The sequence below is a fragment of the Leopardus geoffroyi genome, chromosome B1 (assembly GCF_018350155.1).
Source record: "Leopardus geoffroyi isolate Oge1 chromosome B1, O.geoffroyi_Oge1_pat1.0, whole genome shotgun sequence".
NCBI classification, from domain to species: Eukaryota; Metazoa; Chordata; class Mammalia; order Carnivora; family Felidae; genus Leopardus; species Leopardus geoffroyi.
This window is the reverse complement of record NC_059327.1, coordinates 54,222,261-54,244,484: the sequence shown is the minus strand read 5'-3', so window position 1 is coordinate 54,244,484 and position 22,224 is coordinate 54,222,261. Positions and strand designations below refer to the sequence as shown.

General features: G+C 38.4%; 1 long non-coding RNA gene across 1 annotated transcript; it reads right to left on the bottom strand.

Annotated features, from left to right (window-relative positions):
• Positions 1–20,634: 20,634 nt before the first annotated feature.
• On the bottom strand, positions 20,635–21,400 carry LOC123590032. Its single transcript, XR_006708561.1, has 2 exons — positions 21,095–21,400; positions 20,635–21,014 (listed from the first exon to the last, which is right to left on the bottom strand). It is a non-coding gene; the product is annotated as an uncharacterized LOC123590032 (long non-coding RNA).
• Between the last annotated feature and the right edge of the window lie 824 nt (positions 21,401–22,224).

The window sequence follows — 22,224 nt, the reverse complement described above, 5'->3', positions numbered from 1 at the left end:
TTTTGAGAGAGAGAGAGCGAGCAGGGGAGGGGCAGAGAGAGTGGGAGAGAGAGAGTCCCAAGCAGGCTCCGCTGTCATCACAGAATCCCACCCAGGAACCCTAAGATCATGACCTGGGCCAAAACCAAGAGTCGGGCATTTAATCAGTTGAGCCATCCAGGGACCCCACAGGGGTTTGTTTCTTACACTTACCATAATCATTTGCAGTTTAAGGGAGACATCCCCTAACATTAAAACCAGACAAACACCCTACAGAACAGAAAACTGGAGACCAATGTCTTTTATTAATATAAATGTCTTTGATTAAGGTGGTTTTACCACCTTAGTGAGAACTCATGTTACTCTACTATATACTTTGCGTCCAGCCGAAGACAAGGAGAAATAGAGTGTGGGGATCATGAGACGGGTTACCAGGTACCAGGTCTTAAGGTATATGTTGCTTCTGTTTTGCATTGGCCAAAACTCAGTATCCTGAACCCATCTAAAGGTAGGGTAGGCTGGGAAATATACTTATGCTGTATACTCAGGAAGAAAAGGAAATAAACGAGCACTTACAATTGCCCCTGACACAGTGGCCATGAAAACAACATATACCTAATCATTTTCCTTTGGTATTTACATATATTTTAGTTGCCTCGAAGTTGTTGGAGCAAAGTGAAACAAATGAATAGATTGTACTTTTCTTCTCATTGAATAATCACTGATTTAATGTAACAGAGATGTTTTCTCTGCCCAAAACTTTCCACCATACCTATTACAATTATAGAAGCAGCGTCTTCAACTTCTACTGTGATCATTGAAAAATGCTGAAGAATTGATTCGCTGAATGTAAGGAAACTGAAAATCTTTCCATGTTTGTATCCATGGGGATAAATGAGATTATAGATATCTGCATCCATGTTTCATAGTAAATTCAAACAAAAATGCCTGCAGTATGTCCAGACTATCACTTTTTTTTTTTTTTAATTCTACTTTTTACCTAGGACAAAAAAAGTACAGATATTCTTTGCCTTAAAATGGGGTTATGTCCTGGCAATCCCATCATAAATTAAAAATAATCATAAGTCCAAAAAACATTTTTTAAGCTTATTTATTTATTTTTAAAAATTTTTAAATGTTTTTAATTTATTTTTGAGACAGAGAGAGACAGAGCATGAACGGGGAGGGTCAGAGAGAGAGGGAGACACAGAATCTGAAACAGGCTCCAGGCTCTGAGCTGTCAGCACAGAGCCGGACGTGGGGCTCGAACTCACCGACCGTGAGATCATGACCTTAGCCGAAGTCGGATGCTTAACCGACTGAGCCACCCACGCGCCCCTATTTATTTATTTTTGAGAGAGACAGAGACAGCATAAGTGGGGGAGGGGTAGAGAAAGAGGAAGAGAGAGACTCCCAAGCAGGCTCCACTCTGTCAGCAGAGAGCCTGATGTGGGGCTCGAACTCACGAAACCGTGAGATTGTGACCTGAACCTGAATCAAGAGTTGGACACTTAAGCGACTGAACCACCCAGGAGCTCCCCCCAACCCAAAAAAAAAACATTGTTAATACATCTAACCTATCGAACATCATGGCTTGGCTTAGCCTACTTTAGATGTGCTCAGAACCCTGGCATTAGCCTACAGTTGGGCAAAACCATCTAACGACGTCATTTAATATTAAAATGCTGAGTATATTATGTCATTTATTGAACACGGCACTGAAAGTGAAAAACAGAATGGTAGTATGGGTACAGAAGGGCTGTGAGTGTATATCGGTCATTTACCCTAGTACGGCTGACGGGGAGCTGCGACGTGTTGCCACAGAACCGCAGCACGAGACAGAATTGCATGGCATACCCCTAACCCAGGAAAAGATCAAAATTCAAAGTTCAAAGTATGTTTTTTTACTAAATGCTATCGCTTTCTCACCATCGTAAAGTTGAAAAATTGTAAGTCAGGGACCATCTGTGGGTATTAAACTATCTCATTATATCATGGAGTAGTGGAAAGAGAAGTGGATTATGAAGTAGGAATCCCAGGTTGTAGCTGTGGCCCCATTAATATCTGTGGTCTTAACAAGCCAACTCAACTCTCTGGATCTTGTCAGTAAAATGAAAGATGTGGATGAGATTATCTCCAAAGTACTTTCCATTTCTAGTGTTGTGAGAGTCTTTACAAAGCCATGAACTCAAGCTGGCTGGCTCCCTTTGGAGTCAAAGGGGTTTATCATTCAAGGACTGAATGTTTTGGTGGCAGAACCTCAACTGGTATGAAAAGAAAGACGGGAAGGGAGATAGAAACCCAATTGAATCAAAATGCCTCTTTATCTTAGGAACTTGTAATGTACAATTAATTCTATCCAGGGAAACCTAAAATTATTTTTATTCTTCCCATAAGAGGCTATTTGGGGCTCAGAAAGTCAGTAATCATTGCCACAGATCGTAACTTTATCCACCCTGCACTTATGACTTGTGGAACATGTTCTAACAATCCAATAGCTAAGACTCTCAAATGAATATTAAAAATACTGAAATTCTCTGATTTGCATTTAGTTCCTTTCTAAGGAGTAACCACACAGAAGATGATTTAGGCCTCAGAAAAGGCCACATGAAGTAGTAGAAATGACAGAAATAGAAGCCTGAAAATCTGTACTCTATTCTCTGCTCTGCTCCCAATTATTTTCACGAGGTTGGCAAATCACTTAAGATCTTTAGATCTCAGTTTCTTTATTAAAGAAAGAAGTGTTTGGGTTTGTGGGATGTTAGGATGCCTGACAATCATGGGATTCCTTGAACATATGAAAAATAAGACCTGAATTGAGAGATGCAAATTATCATATAATACTGAAAGCCTACCTCAGATAAATCCAGTAGGAAGACTCATAAGCAATACTTCCCCCCACAACTGGCATTCTGGCTTACCTTGGACCTACCCCCACTGTTAAGAGAGAAAGCGAAAGGACAAGTTTCATACTGTTTAGATGATAAAACAATGAGTTAAGTTCATATGTCAAGGGTCTCAAAACCAGAGAAGTCTAAAACTAGAATAAGTGAAAGAGAAGCAAAGATGTCACTTGGATCAATGGAAAGGTGACCAATTTTGCCTATTTTTCTTGTCACTAGGTCCGTGAAATGAGAGAGGCAAATGTTTCTGGGGAAACTAATTCAGTGTCAAGCCTCAACTTAAATCTTGCCAAGCTTCGTGTAACAGGTGTCGTCTAAAGAAAAGTAGGGAGAGAATATATATTGAAGAAGCATTCAAAATAAAGTGAAATGTATTTTCTAGCAAATATTAATACTGCTTTTAGGACTTAAGATGCAAGAAAATTTTTAAAAAGAAGGATTTCATTCTCAGAAATATTCTTACAGCAGGAAATTTTTCTAGAAGCACATTAGAATATCTTCTGAATATTAGAGTAGGAAATTAATTTCTCTTTACCTTTATTTTGCTGTTAGATCTCACACACCAAACAGCTTACTAATCAAGGTGGTTCAACTGTTTAATCACGGTACTTTTCATTCTTTTGATTATTACTTTACTTTTCTCTTTAGGACTGTTGGATAACTTCGATTTGATCCTTGAGAGAACAATTCTGCTGTTAGGAAAACAGAAACTGTTGTTTAACTACGCAGATCTTAGGACAATCATAAGAATTTAGATTCATACAAACAAATAAACAAAAGTGGTTTTTGCCTTACTGACCACATGATGAGCACCAAGCTGCTTTTGCTTTAAACAAAGAGGGACTGGTTTTTTTAATTTCTTCCCATTGTATAATGTCACAAAGCATTTCACAAATTATAGCCAGAAAGGAAATTAGACTCACGAGGATTCTCAAGATAGTTATTGTAAGTACTTGTGCACATTCATTCATATACACCAACAGGGGCGCGTGCGCACACACACACACACACACGCACGCACACATACAGACTGTCTTGGAAATGAAAAGCACGGTCTAACAGTGTCTGCAAAACGTACCTTATTAACCCTTGGGCAAATCGTCCCAGGAGCATGTAGGAGATAAAATTTTGAATAGAATGGCCCTTTAAACCATTCATCATTCTTATATTAGAAACAATTACTTCTTCATAGGTTACCTACAGTGTTTAAAGTGCTAGAGGTTCTGAGTACCTAAACAAGTTAGAAAGATTTCTAAAATAATTACTCAAATATCATTTTCCATTTCCCTTTCACAGTAAATGTCGAAAGTAATACTTTTTAAAGTTATGCCTTGCTTTCTCACTCTTTTTTGGTAGCTTTCCATGAATTCTTATGTTTCTCTGAATCATCAATGCCTCTGTTCTCAGTTAAAGTCTTCAATGAATGAACATTTTCAATACAAGAAAAAAGAGAGACGCCAAAAAAGTAGAGAGAAAAAATGAAAGAAGAAAGGTAGACATTTGACATTTTGAAAATAAAGAAAACATCTCTTCAAGATTCTACCACTCAAGGCTTTCAATGTTGACAGCTGGTGACTAAAGCTTCTAAGGATTAAGGAAGTATTTTGAAAAATTTCACATGCTCTTCAATTCACTAATTATACCCAGAAGAAAACAAAATTCAACAGGCTTTTTAAAGCTCTCTTGGATGTTATAAATACCCTGCACTCTGTGCTCTAGGAGGAAGGAAGTTTGCCAGAGATTTGCAGGATGAGGTGTTTGTCCATTCTGGGGACATCATCCATTGACATTTAGAAGACTTTTAATATTCCACGATAGATTTCACCAGCAGCCTTTGTAAGACATGCTTTTCTTAAACTACCTATACTAATACTCTAACTGATAGTGGCGAAGGACAATCCTCAGCGCCGTAGAGGCAGACAGTAAACTTACAACTGAGAGAGAATAAACTGGAATCTGGATAAGGCTTGCATGTGCCTCTCGTCAGTAGTATACTGGTACGTTTAACAACAGACTCTCTAGAAGAAAATAAAATGTGTGTGTGCATGTTTATTGCTTATGATAAATTCTATTGATATAAAGAATGTGTAGCATACAAATTACAAATAGTAATGAAGTTTCTAAAACCCTTTCTTCTTCAAATTTCATATAGCCAATTTATGTTCACAGGAGGCTTTTTGTCGATTTTTGCCAAAATCTTAAGTCCACAATTGTTCTCTGGTTACGACCCATGAATGAATATATTTCTAATGTGAACATTGGTTAGAATTTTTCTTTACCTTAACCAACAATATGAAAGTAAAAACCCTGAAGAAATACTTTGGAACCTCACTCATTATCCACGACATGGACATTTCCTCTGCTGACTCTCCTAACAGTTTGCAAATACTAGAAGAAGTTGTCACCAAAGTTTGCGCTATTCACAATAGAACAGCCACAGATCTAATACACTTTTCAATATGATCTGCATTATTAACATTTCCTCCATCATTGCCTGAAGTCTAGGCCATCGGAAAAAAAAATACCCCAATACATAAAACCATGATACGTAGCGTTTGCCAGTTTCTGTGGCTTCAGCACTTCCCCAATGATAGAGTTCAAGCTACTAACATGCCTCCCTGAGGCAGAGTTGAGAAGAAATCTACAGTACAGTAACACAACTTTATATGGCGTTTCTACCATACAGAGACAGTAGACATATGTTATGTCAAGAGCATAGATAATAGTACAATATAGTAAGTTAATTAGGAAGTAATACGTTTTGAGTATTTACTGCCTTTGTGTGTAACATAATTGGTTTAGTTGTAAGTTTCTATCATCCGATTTTTAATAATGGCTATGTTTAACAACCGGCTCACAAAATTCTTCAGTACTTAACCATCAGCTCCTGTGAGCCAGTGTGAGCAGATTCTGGCACACCACTACCTCCTGTTCAAAATGACCAGGGGGTTTCATATTTAGCATTTTGTCACAGGTTCACGAATCTCCATTCTTGCCTAGGTAAAAGATTACTGGAAGAATCAGAAGAGAATTTCTTTTAACTTCATCTAGGAATATACCACTTCATAGAGAAGTCCCAAATTTGGCAAATGCTTTGAAAGCTAATGTGTTAACATTATAAACATCTTATACCTATGTGTATTTACACACCATAGAAGAAACAATAGAGGGTTTACATGGGTTTACACCTTATATAGGTTTAAAGGCTTTCTGTTTCTTTGTTTCCATAACAATTGCGGTGATCAGAATAGAAGTGGCAGGCAAATAGTCTGCTTAGTCTCATTGAAAACATTCAGAACAAAATTTATTTATAGTGTAAAACACAAGAGCCTATAAAATTACCGAAGCCCAATCTTCAAGAATGTAAGCAAGACACTGGATTTGTAGATCAGAGTCTGGCCAAAATTCCATTAAGTGACCTTGAACCCTGTCAGAAAGTTAAGTTAAAGATACCTAGGGGCACCTGGGTGTTCCATTGGCTGAGCATTCAACTTTGGCTCAGGTCATGATCTCGGGGTTCGTGAGATCGAGCCCCGCACGGAGCTGGCTGCTGTCAGTGCAGAGCCTACTTTGGATCCTCTGTCTCCCTCTCTCTCTCTGCCCCGCCCCCGCTCACACTCTCTCTCTCTCTCTCTCTCAAAAATAAATAAAACACTTAAAAAAAAAAAGATACTTACAAATAAGTCATAAAATCAGTTGTGAATCAAGCTCCACACTGGAAAAACAATGAGACAGTGCAACCTAGTAGAGAAGGACAGAGGGTAAAGAGTTGGAGTCCAAGTGTGGGTCTAAATTCCAGTCAAGCCACTTAACTAACCATGTACCTTTAGAAAACTACTTACCCAGGCTAAGCTTCTGTTTCCTCAAAAACAAACTGGAGATTACAATAGTTAGTTTACAACGCTGTCAGGATCGTGTAAGAGGGGATATATACATTACCTGGCACGTAACAGCAGATCCGTAAGTGATAGTATTACGAAGACATACTCTTTCCTGTCTGACCAAATGAGTGGACAAAAAGATAGGAACCCATTAGAAGGTAAATGTTTGTAATGCACTCAAGATTCTTTTTCTGGGCAGACTTCATTCAAGACAAAGTAAGCAGTGATTTGTATCAGCCCCAGAGGCTACCTCGGGTCCCAAATATCTAAAAAACATCATTGGATTTCTCCTTCGGGTTAAGGCCCCACAAATTAAATCTGAAGCTATATTTGGTCACCATCAAGTACAGGACCTTCAGAAGTAGTGCAAAGTCCCAGCAGTCCAGTAAAGAAAAAAAAGGTATCAAATATCTGTTATTTTGCTACGGAGTCATATTCAAAGGGCACAATTTAGGAATAGTGACATTAGAAAACACTAGTGCAAAGGGCTCGTGGGTGGCTGAGGCGGTTAAGCGTCTGATTCCAGCTCAGATCATGATCTCACAGTTCATGAGTTCGAGGCCCACATCGAGCTCCGTGCTGAACGAGCCTGGAGCCTGCTTCAGGTTCTCTCTCTCCCTCTCTCTCTGTCCCTCCCCCCGCTCACACTCTGTCTCTCTCTCAAAAATAGACATAAAAAAGAAAGAAAGAAAGAAAGAAAGAAAGAAAGAAAGAAAGAAAGAAAGAAAGAAAATTCTGGTTCAAAGGCGCCGTTTGCTTAAAATTGATTTCCTTAGCCCTGTAGTACCTACTAATGAATTGGCTTTTCATTTCGTTTTCCCGAGAGAAGATGGGGCAAAGAGAGGAAACTTACTGTGGGGGTGGAACAAAACTACTCTCACCTGCACAGCTACTACCTGGAAAACCTGTCACAACAGCAGGAGGCAACGATGTGCTCGGGTTTACCACCGCCATGGGTTAGTGGTGTGGGGAAAGAAAGAAAGGGAGCCGTGTAAATAAAATTATTTTATGTTGCAGGTTTGTATGAAAACAGCGCTGGCAACAATCGCAAAAGCACTATTTTCTCTGAGCCACAAAGAATATTTTCTTGGATATTCTCCTTAATATAGAAATGTCAACAACTTTGTAAATTTTTCACTTGGCCTCTTCTTTAATGGCAGAGAGCCATCTTCTGAGGTAGCTAGGTACCAGGAGGGGGTGCATCAGTTGAGTTAAAAGTAGCCTTTCTAGGGGCGCCTGGGTGGCGCAGTCGGTTAAGCGTCCGACTTCAGCCAGGTCACGATCTCGCCGTCCGTAAGTTCGAGCCCCGCGTCGGGCTCTGGGCTGATGGCTCAGAGCCTGGAGCCTGTTTCCGATTCTGTGTCTCCCTCTCTCTCTGCCCCTCCCCCGTTCATGCTCTGTCTCTCTCTGTCCCAAAAATAAATAAACGTTGAAAACAAAATTAAAAAAAAAAAAAAAAAAAAAAGTAGCCTTTCTATGTGCTTGTAGATTCAGAACCAGAATCCTTGAAATGGCAGGAAAAGGAAGTAGCAGGCACACAGAAAATTAAAGTCCAAAAGCAAAAGTAGTGACAGTTCCAGAATGTCTACATGAGAGAGGCTTGGGATAGTCATCCCGTTGGAAGGAAAATTAGAGGACTTTCCTTAACACAGTATTTGCTTAGCAAGCAAGCACACAGTTTTCATTCAGAGAGCATATTTACTTAGGGCACCTTGGCACCAGGAACAAGAGGGGGCCCTGAGAGAGATTATAAACGAAGTAAATTCTCTACCAGAAAGAAAGAAGAAAGGAAGGAAGGAATGAAAGGACGAAGGAAGGAAGGAAGCAAGGGGAAAAAGAATAAAAATCTAAAATTAGAATTTAGCTGAAAACCTGTACCCAATTTTTTTTCAATTATAAGAAGCTAAGTTAATCAATAATCAATCCATATTTGTTGATTGCCTAGAATGTGCTTGATACTAGGTAGGAAAAAAATACATCTCCTGATCTCTCATTGCAGGGAGGAGGGAGAGAAGAGGGATGTTGGGCAAGAAAGTGAGGTAACTGGTCTTATAAAGGTGAGACAATGGAGATTCCATCTGGTCTAGGATCAGGGAAGGATCCCTAAGGAAGTGACCTTTCAAGGAGGAGTTACCTGGGCAAAAGCTGAGAGGTAAGTGGTAAAAGAGGGATGGTAAAAGAACAGGGACAGAAAAAATACCTAGCAGAGAGAACTGAATGTGGCAAGGCAAGAGCAGAGCCTTGGTGATCTGAGGAACTTAAGAATTCTTTGCTCTGTGGAGCAAAGTGGGTATACCAGCCAGGGTCCAAAAGGAAAACAGAAACCAGGCTGGTTTTTCTAACAGAGAGACCTGGGAACTGCTTCGCAAGCATTCAGCAAGAGGTAGTAACTGCAGAGAGCAGGGGCTCCTAAGGCTGGGAGAACAAAGGGAGGTGGGTGGGGTAACTGGGACCTGGAAACTTTGAGGACAGGCCAGAGCTCGACTCCAGATCTCAAAGGAAGGGACTGACCAGCAGATTCTGATTATACCTGGGAGGACATGATGAGATTGGTTCTCGGAGAATGGGGAAAAGGCTAGAAGCTGGAACTCATTGCTTCCAGAGTGGAGAGTTATTGGTGCATAATCGAGAATAGAAACAAAAGAAGCTGGTCTTTTCTCTCTTCTCCAAACTCTGTCTAGCACCTCTTATTGGCCAAAGTTAAATATGAGCCTACCATTCCTGTAAGAAGATCTCCTTGTGTGTATCCAGCTGCATTTTCATATGGAATTCGTCCCCCCTTATATATTAATACTTGATTTACATCCATATTTTCATAGTGAAAAATTGCTATATCGTTAAAATATTATAAGGTGGGTGGGAGGAGGGATGAAATAAAGGGGATTAAGAGGTATAGACTTTCAGTTACAAAATAAATAAATCATAGAGATGAAAAGTAGAGCATATAGTCAATAAAATCATAAAAATATTCTTTGGTGGCCATTGAAGACTACATTCATCGTGTTGGGCACTGAGTATTTTATAGAACTGTTGAACCATTATTTTGTACAGCTGAAACTAATATAACACTGTATGGTAATTATACTTCAATAATATATATTATATGTATAATAATATAATATATATAATCAAGTTATTTTATTCTCCATTATTTTACATTTCATTTGATCCCTGCAGTTCCCCTCCTGAGCTGGAAATATTTCACTCTGACCAAAGCCTGTTGAAAATGTGTACTGTTTACTGAGTATGCTCTCTTTTTTTTTTTTTTTTTTTTGCCATGTTGTCAAAGGGGCACCACTCTGGGCGCCTCACTCTTGATGGCTACTTCAGGGAGAAGAGTATAGGCTGTTCTCTCGATGAAAGCAAGGAGAGCAAACAATGAAGCTGAGTGTTTTTGCTCTTCTGCAACTGTAAAATGTGGACACTGAGAACAGCTTCAGTCTCTTTGATCTCAAAAGCAATTTAAATTTGGAAGAGCAAATAAAGAGATGGGATTTACCCCATTCCCTTAATCTCAATTCCTCGACATTTCTAACTAGTCCCGAAGGATGAGAAGTTCAGATTTCTGCAATTGTTGTACAGGGGGGAAGGAACAGATAAAGTTTTGTAACGTTTTTAAGTACTGAAGTCTTTATACTATGATAACATTACAAACTTCAGGTAATTGGCAAGAAGTTTCGCTTGGCCTTTTTTTTTTTTTTTAATCTTTCTCCCCAAATCATTCTACAAAATGTGAACTCCAATAATTTGTTAAACAGTGACAACCTCCAGGACCTCTCATTTTATTTTTCTTGAGCTCCTAATTCTCTTTCATAGATACTACAGCAATACTTGGAAAAGGCAGGGAAAAAAAAAAAAAAAGCAAGACTTGCTCATCATGTTAGAGCATCAGAGCTGAAATATATTATGTACATAAATACAAACCCAGAGTTTCCAAAATGGATATAATTTGCACGGCTCAATGTTTGATATCTAGATATATTTGTAACATCTCAAAAGCACTCTGGGCTGATTTTTTTAGACAGATTTTACAGAACCCAGCTTAAGTTAACAGAAGTTGTAAATTATGTCTAAGTGGACTTTATAAACAAAAGTTAAAGTTGAGCATGCAAGGGAATATTGAAAAGTTTGCATAATGCTGTCAACATCTACAGTGCCAAATGTTCATCCTTTCTTTTATTATTAGCTGAACTTTTTTCTGTATACATGGATATATGTCTAACTAAGTATGTGTGTACAGATTTATGTTTTCAAATGAAACAAAGCTGTGCAGCTATTATTGCCGGGGTCGACTGGTCTCTGCAAGCACGTGCTTCCTCGAGCCTATTAAAGTACAGTACCGACATTTCCCTCTCGTAGCTTGGTGAGTGTGATCCGACCCGAGCTCGCGTTTCTGGGAAAGCGCCTGGAGAATACCAATTTAATTTAGAAACTGCTCAGCTTAAGTGTTTGGTAGGGTTTGACAGCACTGCATCAGGTGATCAGATATATTTTCCGCGATACCACAAAGAAAGTTGGAAATGTCACCAAAAAGTTTACATGAAAACGTGTTTTTCCTGCAGAGGAATGGGTTTTTAAACATCACTGCAATTTATAACACGCGCCCGATTTCAGTGTTTTGTTACATGACGGAATTTAGTTGCTAGTTCTCTGCTTTCAAATTATTTTAGGACTGGCGTGGGCTTTTTCTTGAATTGCAAATGTTGTGATTCTGTTGGGTACCATTAAGCTAATGGCCAAACTGAAAATTCTTGTGTGATAAAGATAAACAACTGTTTGTCTTGCTGGTTGAACTGCGGTAAAGTTGTACACACAATATTTTTCGATATCTTCCTTCTCTTCGGTATAGAGGCTTTTTCATTCCTATTACATGGAGCTTTAAAAAAAGAAGTACAAAATTTTGTAGTTGGAATTGCCCTGTAATACCTTTGGGGGAAAAAAAATATTAAAACATGTATCCTTCCCCACTTACACCCCCATCCCAAAACCATGCATTCACCTCAAATTTTATCGAACATAAAAAATGTATATTGAATAGTATTATATATTGTCCCTGAAATTAATGGAGGGTGGGGAGAATATTCCAGGCTAGGTGAAATCTGTCCATCAGTAACAGATATAAAAAGCTAGTATGTTTCAAGAATAGGATAATCAATTTTTTTTTTTTTTTGGATGCTACTCTGGGGAGAGGGAAAATAGTTTAATTTAAAAATTGAACTGTTTCTCCTAAACTGGCCTACCAGATTTCTTCTCTGCCTGCCTTTTTATTGAATCCATACTTGTATTTCAGTGGCCCATTAAATTCTTCCTGCTTTTTAGAGTTTCTTTGAAAATACCTTGTGAATACTAAAGGAGAAAAATATTCACTAACAGTCTCGCAAATCTCATGGACTCCCGTAACAAGAACAGAGCTGTCTTCAGGTTTTATTTTGTTTTGTTTTGTTTGTTTTGTTTTGTTTTGTTTTGTTTTGTTTTGTTTTGTTTTTAAGGGAAGGGAAGAACATTAACCCATGACAACAGTGAGATAAGGCAGATAAATTTTTGAGTTCTTTTATCTGGTAAACATTCTAACGATCAACTTCAAAGACAGGACGGGAAGAAGCTTCCTTGTCTTTTGTGCCAGAATGAGAGGCGAAGCTCTTTACCGCTCATATGGGAGATATGAGGAACCTTTGAATGGATCATTGCTTTTTATGAGTAGTAATGAGGTGAGAAGTATTCTGGTGTGTGGCACAGGCCTTCATTAAAAAGCGTGAAACAGAATGGCTTACGGTTAAAGGGGGTAATTTGTTCTAACATACTTGCTAAATTGTGCTGTAACCATGCCAGTTAACAGCACTATATTTTCCATAGGATTCCTGAATGCATTTGTGTGCAATTATTCTGCCCATACGAAGTTCAGGGATTTTTCCAATGGCTTATGTTAACTACTTGACAACGCTTACTCCTTTAGTGGAAAGTATATTGAGCCCCACGGTTAAAGAGGGGTGGAAGAATTCAGAGATGTTCTCATTCCCCTTCCGAAGCCAAAGGGTTCTTGTAAAATCAAAAATTCACAGAACCCAAATTTAAATGAATACCATTTGCTTAAAAGGTAATATCAGAAGTAATAGCCAGTTTAATAATGACGAAGCTTGAAGTTTTACAATACGTATTATAATAAAGATAGTCCATAAGAAAGACAATCAGATTTGGTCATTTCAAGTCCGCTATTTAAAACAGGAAAAAAAAAAAAAAAAAAAAAAACCCTGAAAAGTAGGAGCAGTAATTTTGCTACATTTGTGAGGAAATTCTGCCCATAGGAGAATTTGAAATTCTACAACATACCAAGAAGGTTACTTGGTCAGGTTCTTACTGGGGACATTGGACTAAGATTTTATTCATTGGAAAAATCATTCTGCTTAGAGAAACATAATTTTTTTTTTCACATGACCAGCTATCAAAAGAGAAAATGTAGGGGAGAAATACTAAGTTTTGGACAGGGCCTAGAATTTGGGTGTATAATATGGGAAAATGGATTTATAAGTAACAACTTTTTAAAGACGGGTTTACAGTTATACTGAAAATATTATAACACTGGACTTCAAAGGGGAAAAAAAAACTCCTTTGAATTTTCTAGAATTTTCTTAACAGGTAATAATACAAATATTAATTGTTTCATAAAACATACCCCCATTTCATAACTGATGACACAATTTTATTGGAACAGCAATGTATTAACTGAATGCAATTGATATACCACCATGGACTAAAAATGGGGACAATTTTTTTAAACTGGTTAAGAAATAGAGTTTTTATTCAGGATACAATTTAGGCAATATATAATGGAGAAATACTTCCAACATCTGTTTTCAAAATGCTCAATGGAGACTTAAATCTAAGCACCAAAAGACTTTACAGTGAGACAGGAAGTATCAGTGTCTGTCCACTCAGTGGAATTTCTGAGACTTAGCAGTAGGGAGGAGAATTTGAGCTTTGTCACTTTCCACACTTTTCATTATTATTATTTAGGGTTTGCGCATTTGATATTTGATATTTTGGGGAAAATATTTACAGCCACAGTTTTGTACATTATCCTAGCTTCAAAAATAAATACTGTCAAACTTAATAGAAAGCAGGCAGTGGGCCTACAATAAATGTAATAGGCTCAGCCTCGCCTTTCTATTTCTTTTTATTGGGTTTTCGGGAAAGTCTATGAAGGAAATTCTAATTGCAATTGCTCCTTGAAAATGCTCAGTCAGGTTCTTTTAGCCTTAGAGAGGGAAATGCTAGCCCTGGGCTATGTGGTAGAATCAAATGGTATTTTTTCAAGCTAAATTAAATATGTAGCATATGTACATTTTACAATGCTTAATCCTCATCATTGTACCACAGGAAGGCAAATCAGATAAGGGTTGTGATTGCATATAAAATAACATCTTACTCTATGCTAGATTCATTAACCTGGAACACTGCACAGAGAACAGAACCAATTTCTTTTACCACTGTCTCTGTAATTACTCTCAGTAATCAGAACTTCACTTTTCCTCATTTTAACACAACTGTGGACATTTTGAGTTACTTAGGAACAACTAGGATAGAAAACCTGGGATCTGATATAGGAGAAAATGTGCATTGAAGGGAATTTACCATTCTTAAGCTTTCTTTTGCATTGTCTGTCATTTACATCTAACTAGAGAAACTAAAGCCCTTCAGTTTGATACAAAGAAGCAATACAAAGGCTAAGTGAATAAGATGTGACATGAGTAAGTTTCACTGGAACTGTTCTGAGCTAAGCTTGTCCAATTCCCCTATGACATCATGGCTCCCCATGATGGAGAATTCCAGTGGCTTCATGATGTCAAATGCCTCTACTTGAGATAAACAAGTATAAAGAGACTAAAAGGCATAGATACTGGACAGAAAATACTGATCCAAATATGTTGAGGCTGTATGTTATGTAATGAAAACGTTTTCTCTCTGGGGAGAAAAATCCAGTTAAAATATTCCAAACAAAATATATACCTACACTTGAGGAAAGTTTTCATTGGGAGATGACCAGTGGTTGCACTTGCCTAAGAAAGTTGGAGCCATTTACCAAAACTGTCACGTGCTCCAAATCCCTGGCAAGTGTGTAGAGACTGATGGGTGTAAAGAAATACACAAAGGTCTGTTCAGTGAGAACTACCCTAGCAGGTGAAAAGATGTTACAGCTCCATTCTGCTCGCGGGCATCGCTACTCAGATGTAAATTAATGCAGCAGAATGCATGGAAAAGTTTAGAAAAACGTCTCCTTTTATTTTATTTCACCAGGTAGTGTCTGAAAATTGGGAAACAGAAAGGACGAGGGATAAATAGTTGGAATAACGCTAGACTTAGCCCAAATCTTAAAGCAGTCAATGCAGATCTTTTGTTTCCCTTTCTTTGGTTATATACACACACCCTTCCAAAGGCCTCACGTGTGAGTCTTTGATGGATGCTAAATAAACTTAGAAATGTCCTCATTGACTCAGCACACTCAAGGTGATACTCTGGCCTCCCCAAGGTCATCTCTGCCACATCACTTGTTACCATACTTGGAATTTTCTCTCTGTTCCATCCATTCAGTGACAACCTCTGGACTTCCACTCTTTTCTTTAGATAATAATCCAAAGCCCAACTCAAGTTACTTCCACACATAAACTGGACTCATAAACTCCCACTCATGTCCTGGCTATTAGCTGTATCACACATACTTGATTACTTGAAATAATTATATTTAATTTCTCAATTTGTTATTTGTTATTTGAATTGCTCATAGATTGTTTAGGTGTGTTTATTGTTCATAATAAACTCCTTGAGGATACAAATCATGTATATTATAGTATTTTTGTTTTGCCAAGAGCAATATTCAAATAAAACATAATATAAAAATAGAAAGACTAAGGAAACACAGCAGACTCAGTACCTTTTTTTTTTCATTACATATATTTATATCTCTTAATGCAATTCTCCTGCCTTATTGTCTAGTTTCTAATGAATCTGGTAGTGGCCATTACTCTCTGTCTAAGAAGAAAACGGATCAAATTGGCACACCGCAGGGGGAGTCCTTGTGACACCCCATGAGATTTCTCCCTATACACCGTCTTTGCTCGAGATCGTATAGAAAAAGAGAGAACAAAAAAAATGAGAGCAAAAATGGCTGAAATTTAGGATCTTTAAGATATCAGGGAGACTAATTTGAGGGAATAAAGCAGGGCGAAGACATGCTTGCATTTCTGAAAACCATTTTCTGTAAGTTCCTCAAATGTTGGATATACTGACTTAGCAAATGGAGGCAGTGATTTGGCTTGTCTTGTTTTGGATTTCTGTACTATGAAGAAATTATGACTAAAGTGAAGGCCTACAAACAGCAAAATACAATCAATATATGTTTCTTATTAATTGAAAACCCCTCAATGAACACAATGTGTTTGTCCTATTCATGATACTGAAATGGGTAAAAGTGTCATGATTTTCTGTGTCACCGAACGGAAAGCCTTTTATTCTTTTCATCGGAGCAACACCTCTCCAAATTATCTTACAAGCCATAAAATTATCTCTTACAGCATGATTTGCCATGTTTTAGGTTACTGGTCAAAATCTCCTTTGAATTAGTGGTCATATATATGAACCCGAAGTATTTGTAATTAGGATCTCTGTGGTAAGACTAACCCATTGAATTTTCTTGTTTATGCAGCTCATAAGTGGAGGAATTTTTTTTTTCCAACGTTTATTTATTTTTGGGACAGAGAGAGACAGAGCATGAACGGGGGAGGGGCAGAGAGAGAGGGAGACACAGAATCGGAAACAGGCTCCAGGCTCTGAGCCATCAGCCCAGAGCCCGATGCGGGGCTCGAACTCACAGACCGCGAGATCGTGACCTGGCTGAAGTCGGACGCTTAACCGACTGCGCCACCCAGGCGCCCCATAAGTGGAGGAATTTAAGGAAACTAGTAAATATTGCCTCAATGTCCTTTTTGCTCGATTTCTGCGTAGAAATTACAGAGACGTGCCATATTTAAGGACATTCAGCAAGACATTTTAAATCTGTAAATAAGATTCCAGCTTAATTCCAAACACTGTTTTGCACCTCAATAAGAAGAACCATAGAACATAGCTGGCTGGCTGACAAAAATGAAGAAATAGGATAGAAAGTCTTTCTTATATCCAAGTTAGTCAAATGAGAAAATTAAAATGAATGTTCCTTACGATGTTGAGAAACCTCCATCATCCTTAGGCCAACTCAAATCATTCTAGTTTTCAAGTTAATATTTCTAATTCAAATAAATAACTGTGAAATGGCTTAAACTGTTTGTCCAATGCTTTCTGGTGGTGGGGACAGGGTCATGCTAATGAGTTTCCTAGGCTGTCCACAACCTAGAAGCAGATCGAAAGTGTTCACTTCCCTTGCAATTTTTTCTTTCCCAATAGCAACATGCTAAAACCCAAGCATTTATATTATATTATTATAATTTTTAAAAATTGCTGATCTGAAAAACGTTTCTCTAATTAGTGTCTTTGCAAAATTGAACACAGACAGATTGTAATCCTTCATTTACTGATTTTATGTTAATGCTATTACTCAAGCATATGTTGGCTACGTTAAGCCATTACAGTAAAAATTAAAATGAAAGTCATATGATTTATCCCCCTTTAAAAGTGCTCAATCGGTCTAATAAAAGTCGAGTACCAAATACCAGATGTCTGATTTAAAAGAAATTCTAACAAAAAGGAAAACCCTCCCTTTATTCTCTTAAGATATTTCGTTGAGATTAATGCCATCCAAGGTAAAACATTTACATATAAATACAGTTGTATGGATATATTTGACTTCAGTTAGAAGATTAAGGTAGGAAAAATAAAAATATATTAATATTGGTCTTGATTGTTTTAAATCTCCATCTTGACAAATAAACCTGCACCGCTTCTGTACACAATCATAAAGCTATCTTGGTATTTTAAAAGAAAATGATGATAGTTGGAAATTTTTATACTGCAGAAATTCAGGGGACGTCTGGCTGGCTCAGTTGGTCGAGCTTCCGACTCTTGATGTCAGAGTTGTGAGTTCCGGACCCACGTTGGGTGTAGAGATCACTTAAATGAATAAGAACTTTTAGAATGCAAGAGGTCAGGGGCACCTGGGCGGCTCATTCTGTTAAGCATCTGACTGTGGATTTTGGCTCAGGTCACCATCTCACGGTTGGTGGGATCCAGTCCCACGTGGGTCTCTGCACCGACAGCACAGACCCTACTTGTGATTCTCTCCCTCCCTCTCTCTCTCTCTGCCCCTCCCCACCACTCGCGCTCACACTCTCTCTTTCTCAAAAATAGAATGAAGATGGGAAGAATGGGAATACAAGATATAATCAAGATAGATATTTATAATCAAGTTTTGTTCATTATTTTTCCTTCAAACTTTCTTTCCTCCTCACTATTTAATTCTCAGTATAATTTCTAGCCAAAATCCATTGTCTGGGAAAATAAATTCCTAGTTCTACAGAAAGATGTTTTCCAAAGAAAGAGCCAAATAAAGACATCTACCTTTTTTGGGGTTTTGTTACATTTGAACTCAGCTACTCCATGTCTACCACTCCCCCAACAGTTATTTCCCTCAACTCCGTATCTTTGCCCCTATCCTTTTTTTCTTTTTTTTTTTTTCCTAAAAACAACTCTTTTCTCCAACAGTTGAGATGCACTCCTCAAAGATGATCTCGCATAGCAATCCTTTAATACTTTTTTTTTTTTTTTTCCTCTGATTTTTCCTCCCTCCCACTGCCCTGACTGTAATTCTGTTCTGGTCATCACCAGCTATAAGTTCCCAAAAAAATCTGCCTTTCCTCCTGAACATAGCAAGATGACATCCCCCAGCCTCCTTTTCAGTGAGGTATAGCCATGTGATGGTAGACTGGCCAATGGGCTGTCAACAGAAGTCCTAACACCCTGCCGTGTGAGCCATTACTGTCTCTTCTGCCGGTTGGATTTGACTTGCAGAATTCAGATTATGGAGAAGCCATATGCTGGAGGTGGCACAGCTGGAGTTCCTAAAGACTGTGCAATAGAGTTTGCTCCCCTTCCCATCCCCCACCCTCTGTTGCCGATTGAATTTCTGTGTTTATCTACTGAGATTTCTGGGCAGCTGATATTAACTAACACAATGATAATTACGACCTGTCCATTGACTGAATATCCATAACACTTGGTGTTGTTCTTGTCACTGTCTACATTCTCCTTATATATCAATGATACTTCTCCTTGCCCCTTTCTTCTTAAGGTCAGGAGCTACCTTCTTTTTCAGCTTTTATTCCTTGCATTATTAAGCACAGTCTCTCGTACAAAGTAGCTCCTTAATGAATTGTCCTGTATCCATCAATCTCTGTTAATTAGACGACTACCCCAAGCTAACGGAGTCTCTTGGTTCACTCATTTTTTAATTCATTTATGTGTTCTAAGTATTTATTTTATCCCTACCGCATGTCAGTGCAATAGACATCTTTGGGGTATCTGCCCAGCTTAAACGGATTCTCCTTTTTTGAGACCTTAGGAAGGTCCATAAAGGGGTAGATCTCCAACAGCCATAGTTACCCCCCATGAGCTTGTAGCTGACTTGGCCAGAGTTGATCATGTCGCTCAAGCTGGGCCAAATAGATTCTGTCCCCAAGAAGGTTGTTAGAAAGTAACACGTTAATCTTCTATCGTGGCTACAATTGTCTCATATATACTGGGAGGAGAAGGCAGGTATATAATACCATATCGGCCAGAGAAGCCCAAAACGCTAGTCTATGGAGCAAAGAAGAAAAATAAAATAAGCACCAAGAAAGAAGCATGGAGCCCTATAGGCTCTCTCGGGCTTATTTGCCATTTTTTCCTCAGGCCAGACTAAATTCAACCACTGCACTCTATAACCTTATACCTTGCCTGTTTTGTAGAAGTTCTCTCAAAAATGATTCCTGCTACTTACAGTTAGTATAGCTTCAATTAATAAAACAAAACCTCTTGCTTCCCCCCAGGGATAAAATGGTGAACAAGAGATACATAGATCTTACCCTTCTGTTAAGGTCAGTAGGTGGTAATTCAGTAATATATTGCTAGAGGGAAAAAAGGAACTTATCTTGGTGATGCTCTTGGATGCTGATTTTCCTCCACCAGATGAATGAAATGTGGAGGTGATTTTCTTTTATATTACACATTGAACAAGAGTTTTTTATTCCCCAGGGGACTATCCCTTTCTCCTATCCTGATTTCTTCCTCTTGTTATTTTGCCATTTGACAGTGCTACACAAATCGTAAAATCAAACATCAGCAAAAGAAGCTAAATACATCAATGTTGGGGAGAGAGAATGGTGGGAAGCTTTGGATGGAGATGATGGTGTTGACGAAGAGACAAGGTGGAACGTTGTAAGACATTAGTGAGACGAAGGAGGCAGACTGTAGGGACTAATTACACACATGTACAGAAGAGGGAAGGGTAAAGATGGCTGAGTTTTCAGTACAAGTCGCTAGGAAACTCCGTAAGACCAGGATGCTGGTGTAAGGGAAAGGCGATACGTGACATATCCCTGCGTTTCAGAGTCTCAACCCTCAATGTGTATCAAGATACTCTGGAGAGCTTATGCTTATTCTGGAAATTCAAACGTCCCACCTTAAACCCTAGAATTTAAGACTTAATTGGTCAGGCGTGAATTCTGTCCTGCGTGTTTAAAAAAAACAACAAAAACAAACAAACAAAAAAACACCTCATCCCTCCCCAGTGATTTCCATGTTTTGATGAGGTTGAAACAAACTTTTACATGTCTGGACCTTCCATCAATGTGTGTTTGCTTGTTTCTAAAAGATGATTCCGTTGAAAATAATAAAACGTGGTACTAAAAACTGGAAAGCTGTGACATTTAGTATAAGGAGTTGTAAATTAAGGCGGAGGATGAGGGAAGGAATGACAAAGAGACGATGGAAAAGAATCCATAAAGTAAGACACACGGTTGAAAGATAAACTTCAAAAGAATGGAGTCTGTAAGTCCTGCTCTTGCGGTTTCTTTCCTTTACCTCACATGCTGAAGCTCCTGATGACTCAGAAAATCCCGGAGGTGGTGAGGCTGACGACCCTGGGAAGTAGTTGAAAATTCACTTCAGTCCCTTCCTTCTGCTCAATCCTCAGCCTTTCCAGTGCCTCTCAGAGCATGTCGGGCTTGCCAGTTCCTTTCACTTAAACAGATAGCTGCTCCTCAGGACTCGGACCTCCACTTGGCAATGTTCTCTGGGATGGGAAATAAGAAGATCGTAAGCTAGGTAATAGCCAAAATATTGTTAATAGATAATTCGCTATTACATGATTACCTCTTACTAGACATTGGATGAATACGTGGCCACTTAAGAATCAACTAGAACTTTGTTTCTCTTCTTCTCTCCAAAAGGCAAAAAAAGAGAAGAGACTTTGTCCACCATTTATTGCACTGAGCATAAACAGGGACTGAAACCAAACCTAGTTTCTCCTCCCATACAGACTAGACGAAACAGACATGTACCAGAGGAGCAGAAACCATGTAATGAAAAAAGTGGAAAGTAATAGGTTTGATTTTGATGTGAAGTATTTTACAGATACCCCAAGTCAAAATAGCAGTTAAAATGACAGATGTCCTCCAAGAATGGCTGAGTGTGTGTGCGTGCGTGTGTGTGTGTGTGTGTGTGTGTGTGTGTGTGTCTGTCTGTCTATCTGTCTGTCTGTCTCTAAGGACCGGAACAGATTCCTTTTCAAAGGAGTGGCAGAAAAAAAAACATATCATGCCACCTAGTGGCAGAAAATAAGCCGATTCCTTTTAATGGCACAAAGCCACTTTGCCTTTTCATCAGAAAAAGCAAATTAATTCATTAATATAGTGGACCCTTGATTTTGCAAATTGCACAGTAGATAAAATTTAAATATCATGTCTGTGCTTTAGTTTTTCAGCCACCAATGGCATTTAAAAAATTGGTGAAGTTTCAAGAGTCCTGGAGTCAGAGTTAGGATAACTCTCATTTCTCTTTCTAACCAGATCACTTAACCATCCTGGAGATCATTTCTGCCACCAAAAGGGCAGGATAGATGAACCTAACCTGTTATCGTGCTCTTAAATTCCACGTTTCAAAGTAAGCAATAGGCCATATAATAAGGGTACTCTTATCTAATGTAGTTTCTTGTGACGAAGTCAAGCCACCATATTTACTGACCAAATACTTAATTACATCATTTACTTTCCACACCCTCAACCCCATCCCAGTTACATTTTACAGACTCTACTCTTCATCCCAAGCCTTTATTTATTGATACTTCTCACTATCAGCTACCTGTTGCCTATAGCCCCTTGATTACAATTTTTAATTTCTGTGAATATCAGTGGTGCATATTTCTAACTTACATAAATGTCCACATATTTCCCTTTTCCCTTGGAAATAAGATAAACTATTCCTCAAAGAGGAAATAAAGTGGA